The sequence below is a fragment of the Pan troglodytes genome, chromosome 15, assembly GCF_028858775.2.
Source record: "Pan troglodytes isolate AG18354 chromosome 15, NHGRI_mPanTro3-v2.0_pri, whole genome shotgun sequence".
Lineage (NCBI taxonomy): Eukaryota > Metazoa > Chordata > Mammalia > Primates > Hominidae > Pan > Pan troglodytes.
Window position 1 is genome coordinate 38,436,072 of NC_072413.2, and position 12,844 is coordinate 38,448,915.

Here is a 12,844-nt window from a genome sequence, read left to right on the forward strand (position 1 = left end):
TGCAGGATCGAGGAAATGGCCGGCTTGTAAATATCTTTCAAAACTGGAATGTCAATTGCTAAACATCTCTGAAACACCATTCAGGTAAACTCCCTTGAGAATCCAATTGATGAGTGAACGTCTAAGATTGACCGACCTACCTCTATTTTTACACCTTGAGCAAACATGCTAAAAAAAGAAAAGTTTTTATTTCTAAACATTTAGCAGCCAAAATTCCTAAAAAAGGGCATAGGAAAATACTAGCCATCTTTTCGCCCAGTGACTTCCAGTACCTAAGCTATGGGCTATAAATCTGTTTACTATCCAAGACCGATTGTGAGACACTGGGAAACTGTTATCATGTAGGTTGTTGTTCTGGAGTCCCAGACATCAGCTCTCTGAGCTGGATGTATGATGTGTATATGCCAGGGAGGCCCTAGAGCTGTGCTTTCCAACATGGCAGTTGCTGCCCACGTGTGACTACTGAGCCCTGGAATGTGGCTAGTGTGAACTGAGAAGTGCTTTAAATAGAAAGTAAAAGACTCACTATGAAAATAAGAGAGAGTGAAAATAACTCTTTAAAACTTAAATTACATTATGAGTTTTCTCCTAGACGTTACTGTATGTTGAAAAGCAACATTTATGGCAATATAGTATTCCAACCATGCACCATAATTTATTTAAGTATATTTCTATTGTTTGACATTTAAATCATTTGTGTTGATCACTATTATAAATAATTCTGTAATAAATATCTTCTACACATGCATTTGCATAGCTTATGTTTTTCCCTTTGTGTAAATTCCTAACTACTGGATCAAAGAGTAAAACACTGTCAAGACTCTTGACACATATTGCCAAATTGTTTATCTATCAGCAATATATAAGCATTAGTTTAATTTTACTTATGCCCGTACTGAATAGGATTATTTTAGAGTAGCTTCCACTGGATTAGAAAAATTTTAAAGAAAACAATTTAAACAAGCTCTCCTAACTACATATTTTTTCTAGTTGCATTGCTAAAAACATTATTACGATGGGTTTAAATAATTTGACATTTCTGTCCTATACAAAATAGATTTAAAAATTAGGTCATATCCATGTGATAGGAAATTGCGCATCCTCATAGTCTTTGTCCTTCTGTGTTATTTTAGTTTGAGCTAGTTAAATATTTTTTGAGAAAAATATTGCATACAATATAATGATCCTTCTAGGCTAAACCAACCAGATTAGTTACAGCTCAGGGGAGAGTTTGCAAAACAATATTGCTATTGTTGCCTTATAGTTTCCTATTTGTTGTTTTTATTTTTATATCAGTGAAAGTACATTGCATGCTAGAGCTTTATAAAAAATAAAAAACATACCTCCAGCAAAGGCAAATTTTATATACTTTAGCATTAAGAAAATATTCTACCAATAAAATCTGATTTTTTTCCAATTGTTAAGAGGTCTTAAAATTCAAAGTATGCATTTTAAAAAATATGACTTCATCCAAATTAAATTATTCTTTTTCATCTTCACATATTAATATTTACCAAATTAGTGTTTCAAGCTTAAATTAACTTAGTCTGCAAGGCTGGTATGCTGTTCCAGCATTTCCTGTATTTTAAATGCTTACACATTGCATTATTAGATAATCTTAGTCTTACCTGTTTTATTAATTAAAAATGCAATTAAACCACTGTTATTTAAAATCTATAGTCATATAGCTTAAAAATAACTCAAACTCAAATAATCATAAAAGACTAATCCAAATATTTTGTCTTTTGACCCAGTAATTTTACTTGATTACTAGCCCAGGAGAGTTTCTTCTTGAAAGCCCCGTTTGCAATTTCCAGTTATTACCTGTATGTTATTAAATACTCTATGTTGTTAATATTGGTCTCACACAAACCTCATCAGGTAGGCATAATTATCTGCATTTTAGCACTGAAAATGTTAGGCCAAAGAGACTGAGGAATTTAGCTATGGATTTAAGGCAACTAAATGGTGAAAGTAATATTTAAAGTCAAAACAGTCATCAGTGGGAAAGAAGAAAGGAAAGTTCACAGTAAAAGGATTTGCCTATTTACTAGTTTTGTGGCCTATTTAATACAAGATATTTACTTACACATTTCACAAGCGTTTTACAATAGAAGAAGAAATTAACTTGTAATGTTTTCTTGAAAGTTTAATGTTTGCTACATTTTTTAGAGTTAAATAACATGCCACTCATCTGGCAAATACAGCAGTGGAGGGTTGCCATCTGTAATAGTTTGCTAGGGCTGCCACAACAAAGTACCCCAAGACTAAGTGGCTTAAACAACAAAAATGTGTTTCCTTACAATTCTGGAGGCCAGAAATTTAAGATCAAGGTGTCAGCAGGGTTGGTTTCTTCTATGGACCTCTCTCCTTAGTTTGTAGATTACCATTTTCTCCCTGTGTCTTCATATGGTCGTTCCTGTGAAAGCATCTGAGTCCTAATTTCCCTTTCTTGTAAGAACAATAGTCATATTGGATTAAGGCCCATCCTAATACCTCATTTGACTCTAGTTGCCTTTTGAATAGCTCTATTTCTAAATATAGTCACAATCTGAGGTACTAGGGGTGAAAACTTCAGTGTATGAATTTGGGTAGTACACAATACAATTCATTACACCATCGTAGACTGAATTTCACTTTCTACATTGTATTTGCTCTAGTGTTTGGACTAAGTATTCCAAAAATACATTATATTGCAATGTGAAAAATATTTAAAAATATTAAGTAAAGAAATATTTGCATAGCCATATAATATGTCATTAAGTTTATGTTAATACATGTAAACTGTGTTCAAAAGAAACCACCTTAATTCTTCACTCATAAGCAATTTACTAACTTTATAAACACATATGTAAACATGTTTGGTTACCAGGGCTTCTAGTTTATAGTAAATTACAATCAGAAAAGTATATAGAGCAAGAGGTCTGCCATTCCCACTGGAGAAAGGGAGATGCAGCTGCCTACCTCTCTCCCCTCAAGGATCAGCCACTACTGAGCTGCTTTAGAAAAGAAGTCATCACATCTCCCAACCCCTCACATGCCTCAATCCCTGAGCCACAGCCATCCTTCAAGTGCCTGCACTCCAAACCTGGGCTCCGTGGCCACTCTGCAAGTGCCCACATGCCAATCCTGGGCTCTGTGGTTTCATGGTAGTCACCCACATCTCAAGTACTGGAACCATCTCCCTGGTGAGCTAATTTACACTCTGGATCCTGATACCAAGGTCTCTCTGAGTGTGCCATGCTCCGGGCACCAACTAAGCCTCCATAGAGAGCTAGGCCCTGCCCTGACTTCAGAGCCACTGTAACTCTGTGCATGCCTGTGATCCCATTTAGGGCTCCTTGCCTGCTTCATGAACATCTGCACCAGTGCAGCAGCAGAAATATAAGAAAATATGCAACATTATGTATAACGAAGTTTCAATAAAGCTAGCCAGATTTCTCAGCAGAAACCTGATAGACTAAGGTAAACTGGGATGACAGATACAAAGTGTTGAAGGTGAAAAACTACCAAAAAAGCAGTTTACTTGGCAAAGCTGTCCTTGAAAAATGAAAGAAAGAGAAAGACCTTCCCAGATAAACAAAAGCTAAGAGTTTATCGCCAGCAGAATTGTTATACAAAAAACGCTAAAGGATATTCTTCAAGCTGAAAGAGAAAGATGCTAACTAGTAACATGAAAACATATGAAAATATTAAACTCACTGGTAACATTTAGTACACAATCAAATTTAGAATATTCTAACACTGCAATAGTGGTATGTAAACAACTTATATTTTTAGTATAGGGGCTAAAAGGCAAAACTATAAAAATAGTAATAGTCACAATAATTTTTAAGGGATATACAATATAAAAAATGTAAATTGTGACATGAAAAACATGAATTGTGGGGGAGGGAGTGGAGTAAATGTGTAGAATTCTTTTATGTGATCAAGGTTAAGTTGTCATCTTAGAATAGCCTATTATTACTATAAGATATTTTATGTAAGCCTCATGTAATCACAGAACAAATACCTGTAGTAGATACCTGAAAGATAACATGTAAGAAATCAAAGCATGCCACTAAATAAAAATCATATAATCAAAAACAAAGACAGCAGTAGAGGAGAAAAGGGGACAAGGACCTACAAAAACTCTGGAAACAATTAACAGAATGACAATAGTAAGTCCTTACCTATCAATAGTTACCTTGAATTTAAACAGATAAAATTCTTTAATCAAGAGACATAGTGGCTGAATGGATAAAATAATAAGTTCAAACTATACGCTGCCTGTAAGAGACTCACTTCACCTTTAAGGATGCACATAGATTAAAAGTAAAAGAATGGATAAAGACATTCCATTCAAATGGAAAACCAAAGAGAGCAGAAGAAACTATACTTATGTCAGATAAAATAGACTTTTAAGTCAGAAACTATAAAATGAGACAAAGAAGGTCATCATATAATAATAAAAACATCAACTCATCAATAATTGATTGTTAATATTTGCATTCAGCATAAGAATATCTAAATATATAAAACAAATATTAATAGATCTGAAAAGAGAGATACACTATAGTACTGTAATAGTAGAGGATTTGATATCCCAGTTTCAACAATGGAAAGATCATCCAGACAGAAAATCAATAAAAGACATTAGACTGAAACTACAAGTTAGACCAAATAGACCTAACAGACATATACAGAAAATTCTATGCAATAGAAGCAGAATGCACATTCTGCTCAAACACACATGGAACATTCTCCAGGGTATATCATATGTTAGGCCACAAAACAAGCTTAAACAATTTAAAAAGACAGAAATCATATCAAATATCTTTTCTGACCACAATTATATGAAACGAAAAGTCTATAATGGGGAAATTTTAGGAAATTTACAAATATGTAGAAATTAAATAACAGGCTTCTTAAAAACTAATGGGTCAAAGAAGAAATTAAAAGAGAAATAAAGGCCAGGTGCGGTGGCTCACGCCTGTGGTCCCAGCACTTTGGGAGGCTGAGGCTTGTGGATCACAAGGTCAGGAGTTTGAGACCAGCCTGGCCAACATGGTGAAACCCGGTCTCTACTAGAAATACAGAAATTGGATAGGCATGGAGGCTGAGGCAGGAGTATCACTTGAACCTAGAGGCAGAGGTTGCAGTGAGCCAAGACCATGCCATTGCACTCCAGCCTGGGCAACAGGGTGAGACTCCATCTCAAAAAAAAAAAAAAGAAAAAGAAAAAATAGATTGAGATAAATGAAAATGAAAACACAACATACCAAAATTTATGGGATACAGCAAAAGCAATTCTAAGACGGAAGTGTATAGCAATAAACACCCAAATAAAAATCCTAAATAAAAAAACTAATGTTTCATCACAAGGAACTAGGAAAGGAATAGTAAACTATGCCCACTGTTAGTAGAAAAAAAAGGTAATGATAATGATCAGAGAATTAACAAATGAAATAGAAACTACAAAATCAATAAAAAGATAAACAAGACTAAAAGTTGGTTCTTTGAAAAGACAAACAAAATTGACAAAACTTTAGCTAGACTAAGAGAAAAAGAATCAAATACATAAAACCAGAAATAAAAAGGATGCATTGCAACTGATGCCACAGAAATAGAAGGGTTAATAATGAAACCACTATGAACAACTATATGTCAACAAATTTGGCAAACTAGAAGAAATAGATAAATTGCTAAACATATACCACATATCAAGACTGAATCATTAGAAAATAGAAAATCTGAATATGCCAATAACTAGCCAAGAGATTGAATCATAGTAAAAAGTTTGCCATGAAAGAAAAGCCTAGGACCTAATACCTTCATGGATGAATTCTCCCAAACATTTAAATAACTAATACCAATATATCTCAAACTCTTCCAAAAAATTAAAGCAGAGAGAATATGTCCAAACTTATCCTGTGAGACAAATGTTACACTGAAACCAGGACTATACAGGGGAACTGCAAGAAAAGAAAATTCTGAGCCAATCTCCCTGATGAACATGGATGCAAAAATCCTTAACAAAATACTAGCAAACTGAATTCAACAGCACATCAAAAGGATCATTCACCATGACCAAGTTGATTTATCCCAGGGATGCAAGGATAATTCAACATACACAGATCTACCAATGCAATATACTACATTAAGAGAATGAAGGACAAAAACTTTGTGATCATCTCAAATGCAAACAACAACAACAACAGCAAAAGGCTTTCAACAATTCAACATACTTTACTGATAAAAAAATCTCAAAAAATAGGTATAGAAGGGATTTATCTCAACACAATAAAGGCCATATATTACAAGCTCATAGCTAACATCTTACTCAATAGTGAAAAGTTTAATGCTTTTTCCTAAGATCAGGAATAAGACAAGGATGCCCATTCTCACCACTTTCTATTCAACGTACTGGAAATTTAATCCACAGAAATTAGAAAAAGAGAAAAAAATAAAAGATACCTAATTAGAAAGGAAAAAGTGAAATTGTTACTATTTTCTGATGACATGATATTATATATGAAAAATTCTAAGGACTCTACCAAAATAATATTAGAACTAATGAACAAATTCAGTAAAGTTGCAAGATGCAAAACCAACATGCAAAGCTCAGTAGCATTTATATAAACTAATAACTAAAATATTTTAAAAATCATATTTGCAATAGCTACAAAAAACTTAGGAATAAATTTCACTAAGGAGGTGACAGATTTGTACACTGAAAACTATAAAGCATTGATCAAAGCAATTAAATGAATAAATGGAAAGATAACCTATGTTCATAAATTGAGAGAATTAATATTGTTAAAATGTCCATATTACTGAGTGATCCACAGATTCAGTGCAATAGTTCTCAAAATACCATTGACATTTTTCACAGAAATAGAAAAAACAATCCTAAAATTTGTATGTAACTACAAAAGAATAACCAGAGCAATCTTGAGAAAAAAAATCCAGATGAATCACACAACCTGAATTCCAAATCTACTGTAAAGCCAATCAAAAGCATGGTACTGGCATAAAAACAGATCAGATATATAGGATGATAAAACAAAATAGAGACTCCAGAAATTTATCTATCTACACATGAAAAATTGATTTTCAACAACGATACCAACAACATACAATGGATAAAGGTGCCTCTTCAATAAATTGTGTTGGGAAAACTGATATTTATATAAAGAATGAAATTAGGCCCTTATGTTATACCACATACAAAAATCAACTTAAAATGGATTGAAGACTTCAACATAAGACCGGAAACTATAAAACTACTGAAACAAAACATAGAGGAAAATCTCCACATTGTTCTGGGCAATGAGGTTTTTGATATGACCCCAAAAGCACAGGAAGCATAATCATAACTACACAGGTGGGACTACATCAAACTAAAAAGCTCCTGCACAGGAAAGGAAACAACAGAGTGAAAGACGATCTAGAGACTGGGAGAATATATTTTCAAGCCACACACTGATAAGTGGTTAATATCTAAAATATATAAGGAACTCCTTTACTCAATAGCAAGAAAACAAATATCCCGATTGAAAAATGAGCCAAGAACCTAAATAGACATTTCTCAAAAGAAGACATATAAATGGCCAAGTGTAAGAAAATATGCTCAAAATCACTAATCATCAGGAAAATGCAAATTAAAACTATAATGAGATATCACTTCATACCTGTTAAAATGGCTACTACCAAAAAGATGAAAGAAAACAAGTGTTGATGAAGATGTAGAATAAGGAAAACCCTTGTACATGGTTGGTAAGAAGGTAAATTAGCATAGCCATTATGGAAAACACTATGGAGGTTCCTCAAACAATTAAAAAGAGAATTACCATATGATCCAACAATCCCACTATGGAGTATATATTTAAAGATATGAAATTTTAAAAAGATATGAAATTAGTATGCTGACAAGATGTCTGCACTCCTGTGTTTGTTGCAACATTATTTACAATAGCCAAGATATGAGGTCAACCTAAGTTTCAGCAATGGATGAATGGATGAAGAAAATTTGGTATATATACACCATGAAATACTGTTCAACCTTCAAAAAGAATGAAATCTTGACATTTGTGACAACATTGATGAACCTGACAGACATTATGTTAAAGAAAATAAGCCAGGCACAGAAAGAAAAGCACCACCACATGATCTAACTTATATATGGCATCTATAAAAGTCAAACTCATAGAAACAGAGAGTAAAATGGTGGTTATGAGAGGTTGAGAAGGTTGGAGCAATGGTCAAATAATATAAAATTTCAGCTAAGAGGAATAAGTTGAAGAGACCTCTTGTGCATTATGATGACTGTAGTTAATAACAATATTTTGTATACTTGAAAGTTGCTTAAAGTAAATTTGAAGTGTCTCACCACATAAAAATGATAATTACATGAGGTAATGCATACTTAAATAGCTTGATTTAGCAATTCCACAGTGCATACATGTATCAAATCATCATGCTGTATCCCATAAATATGTACAATTTTTACTTGATGAAGAGAAGTTGGCTAATGGGTACAAATATACAATTAGAAGAAATAAGTTCTACTGTTGTATAGATAGTAGGGTGACTGTAGTTAACAATAATTTATTGTATGTTTCAATGTCACTAGAAGAAAAGATTTAAAATATTCCCAACACAAATAATAGATGTTTGAGGTGATGGATATCCCAAGTACCCTGATTTGATCATTATACATTGTATGTATGTATCAAAATATCATATGTACCCCAGAAATATATGCAATCATTATATAGCAATAAAAAGCAGGAAGATATTTGCATACTCACATACGCATATATGTACACACAATATAAACTCAAACAAGCATGCATGCACACAAGTTATAGGTCATTTAATATAAAGGTAAACATTGAGACACTTCAAAAGCTTCATCTTATCACTGTATTTTTATAGAGGGTAATATAATTATAATGACAAATCTGGGACAATAAGTAAAATGTAAAAAAGATTCATTGTTAAATAATGCGATTATTTAATATAAAATGAGACAATTTATTGAGATAATGTTAATGTGTTTATTAGATCTATAGGTCCTTTTAATGTTAAAACATTTTGTCTTCAAGAGATCTACGTAACTTGATCATAATACATGCTTTTTTCAAATTGCTGGATTCACCTGGTAATATTTTGGGGAATTTTAGCATCTGTGTGCAAAAGTGAACTTGATGTGTATGTTTGCCTTTTGATGCAGTCCTTTTATGACTACATAATCCCATATCTACTCCTCATACAATGATTTGAGGAATGTATCATTTTCTATATGATAGAAAATGATTTGTTCCTTGAATGATTAATAGAACCTGCCTTTAAGATTGCTGAGCTTGCGATTTTCTTTTTCTGAATACTTTAATGTTAATGTTTCTTTCATAAAGGGTAATTTATTCTTCTTGTATCAACTTTCTGTAAGTAATATTATTCTAGACATTTCACCATTCATCTAAACTTTGAAATTTCGTGGCATAATTTAAAACATAATTACCTTAGTTAACTGAATTTTTCATCTCTTTAATATAAAAGAAGCACAGAGTACTTTAATTTGCAGGATCCCTTCTTGTCTTTCATGCTATTGCTGCCTAGTATTTTACTTCTGTCATATTTTTAATCACAATCTACTTTTTTGATATTACTGAGTGACAAACCACACTAAAATACACTGGCTTAAAACCAACATTTATTCAGCTTACAATTTGTGGTTATAAAACTAACACTGGACTCATTTGGTAGTTCTGGTCTCAGCCCAAGTTCTCCAGTAGCCTGCAATCAGTTGTGAGTCAGCTAGGTGTGTCTACATCTGGATTTGTCAGGCTATTGGCAGAGGTGCATTGATTCTTCTTTCGGTGGTCTTCTGTCTTCCAGCAGGCCAGACTAAGATATGTTCACCTGGAGGTGAGTTCCAACAAAAGAACAAGAGCACACAGGCCTTTTGATGCCTAGGCTTGGAACTGGCACATCACTTATATTTATATATATTTTTACCAATTCTTTTTCTTACTATTCTTTCTTTCATCTCATACTATCATCTAGGATAATTGCCTTTAGTTCTCTAAAACATCTGTTACAATTTCATTTAATGAAATTTTTGTTGTTGCTTTTGATGAATTTTGGAAGACTTTTTTAATCTGAAAATTTCTTCATTTTGAAAACATTCTTGAAAGGGAAATTTTCTGGAAATCCCATTCAATATTTTCATCCCATTTCACTTATATCATCTCAGCATTTCTAAGAAAATTTTCAATATTATTTGGATTCCATTATCAAGAAGTCTAATTGTCATTCTTTTGAAAGTCTTTTTTCTAGGGCTGCTTTTAAGTTTCTTCATTGCCTTTGTGTTGGGCACTATCAGTAGAATTATTGTAGAAAAAGTATAAAATTACACAAAATGAATTCAAGAAAACTTAGTAAATACTGAAGTTTTAAAATTTAAAAAGGCACCCTTAGCAAACTGATGCAGGAACAGAAAACCAAATACCACATGTTCTCACTTATACATGAGAAGAAGTGATAAGAAAGCATAGACACCTAGAGGGGAACAACACACACTGGGGGCTTTTAGGGAGTAGAGGGTGGGAGGAGGGAGAAGATCAGGAAAAATGGGTTCTAGGCTTAATACCTGGATGGCAAAATAATCTGTACAACAAACCCCCATGACACAAGTTTACCTATGTAAGAAATCTGCACATGTACCCCAGATCTTAAAGCGAAAATTATATGTTTTAAAAAGTATGCTACTGATGAGTAGATGACTTATTCTAACATAAATGACATGATGAAAACACCAAAATAAAGCATGAGAATTTCATGTGATAATTGAGAAGGCATTTATAAATATAAAATAAAACCAAAGAGTAATTTATCATTCTCAGTAAACTATCGCAAGAACAAAAAACCAAACACCGCATATTCTCACTCATAGGTGGGAATTGAACAATGAGATCACATGGACACAGGAAGGGGAACATCACACTCTGGGGACTGTTGTGGGGTGGGGGGAGAGGGGAGGGATAGCATTGGGAGATATACCTAATGCTAGATGACGAGTTAGTGGGTGCAGTGCACCAGCGTGGCACATGTATACGTATGTAACTAACCTGCACAATGTGCACATGTACCCTAAAACTTAAAGTATAATAATAAAAGAAAAAAAAAGTAATTTAGAATAAAAAAATGCACCAAAGATGAGGTATCTTGATAACGTAGAGGAAGGAGAATAAGAAAAGGAAGATTCAAGAAGATCTTCTGTTGGATAAGTAAGAAATAAAGACAGCTTTCAGATTCCAATTAAAATAGGCAACAAGATGTTAGTATTTCCTTTTATTGCCCTAGACCTCCAGCAATGCAGGACATTTCCCAGGGTGGCCTTGGAATGACCCAGTTCTCCCCACTTTCTTGTTTGTAGTTCTTAAGAATAACTGTACAATGTGCTAGGAGTGCAACATCCCTGAGATAAGGAGAGACTGACTGGAACAGCATGGGCTCAGTGCCAGTTCCACCCTAAAAGGAGGATGTTCTTCAATGCTTTAAATCAGCAACTCACATGACCTCAAGATATCAAACATGGGAATGGCGGGCTGCTTTCCATGCTCCCCTCTCTGTGGTTCTGGTGGGAAATACCCAGAGGAGATTTCACCTGCCCTGGGCAGCTTTCCTGAGCCTTGGGCCAGCTCACAGTGAGTCCTAGGCTTCTGTTGTTCCTTGCTGCCTAACTCTAAGTATTAATAATAAAACTCAAACAAGTTGGTAATCAGTGCACAGTGAACCTGCTTCACAGCAATATTTTTTATAATTCCCTCTATATAGAGGAATTGAAAGATTATGAAATCTCATCTAAATAACTTTGTGCTGTTTAAGAAGATAGTTGCTAGTAAAAGGATTATAAACTTGTATTAATCTTAGAAATTTTATAAATTACATTCTTCATGAAAGAGAATAAAAGCAATTATAATTTATCAAATATTCTGTTTCTTCAATATACCTGTAGATGAAATATGTCAATTTAGTAAATTATAATTATTTGTCATAATAATTTTCTAAATCTGCGATTCCTACAAAGTTGTCTGTTTTAATTTTATTAAAAAATAATATAAGATAGTAAGCTCTGTCCAACTTTGTTTGTGAAAATTGCTCAGGGCAAAAATTTCCAGTGGAAAGCAAGAAATAAGATGGAAAACATTAATGAGTTAAAACAAAACTTTTTTTTTTTTAAAAGAACCTATAGAATTTCTTTCATTTCTATTTTAACATGTAAATATATTCCATCAGATGAACTATAGCAGAATTGTAAGGCAGAAAAATGAGATGTTAACTGGAGACTTGGGTGGGAGGCATTAATTTGGGTTTTAACTGGAGTAAAATTTAAATTTTACTGTACTGGAGTAGAATTTAGATTATCATATTGCACGCATTACCCCTGTCTTTCAGTTTGAGGGCATTGCATTCTCTCAGAAGAGGAGTACAACTTGATTTTATGTGCTCTCCCAAGAAGTGAAATTGATTAGTTTCTTACAGCTTTATATTTTTGTCTGTATATTTTAAGGTTTCCTACAAACCATTTTAAATGTGTCTAATAAATGATGGACATTCTTTCTTGGAGATCATCTGTAAATGCATGCATGCTGGTGGTGGTGGTATGGGTAGTACAGAGGAGTAGAACAAACAAAAATCTTTCAGAAAGAAGGGGATTATCTTATGTTTTATGTAGTTATCATTGTATAATCTCTTATACTTTTTATTTATTTATTTGAAATAGGGTCTTTCTTTGTCACCCAGGCTAGGGTATAGGAGCACAGTCATGGCTCACTGCAGCCTCAACCTCCTGAGC

At 33.3% G+C, this 12,844-nt stretch overlaps 1 long non-coding RNA gene across 1 annotated transcript in view; it reads left to right on the top strand.

Moving 5' to 3' along the window:
- LOC134808290 (uncharacterized) overlaps positions 1-12,844 on the top strand; it is a 371,722-nt gene that overhangs the window by 339,114 nt on the left and 19,764 nt on the right. The window contains exon 4 of the long non-coding RNA XR_010150928.1: positions 6-84. This is a non-coding gene — a long non-coding RNA (uncharacterized LOC134808290). The remainder of the gene's footprint in view (positions 1-5; positions 85-12,844) is intronic.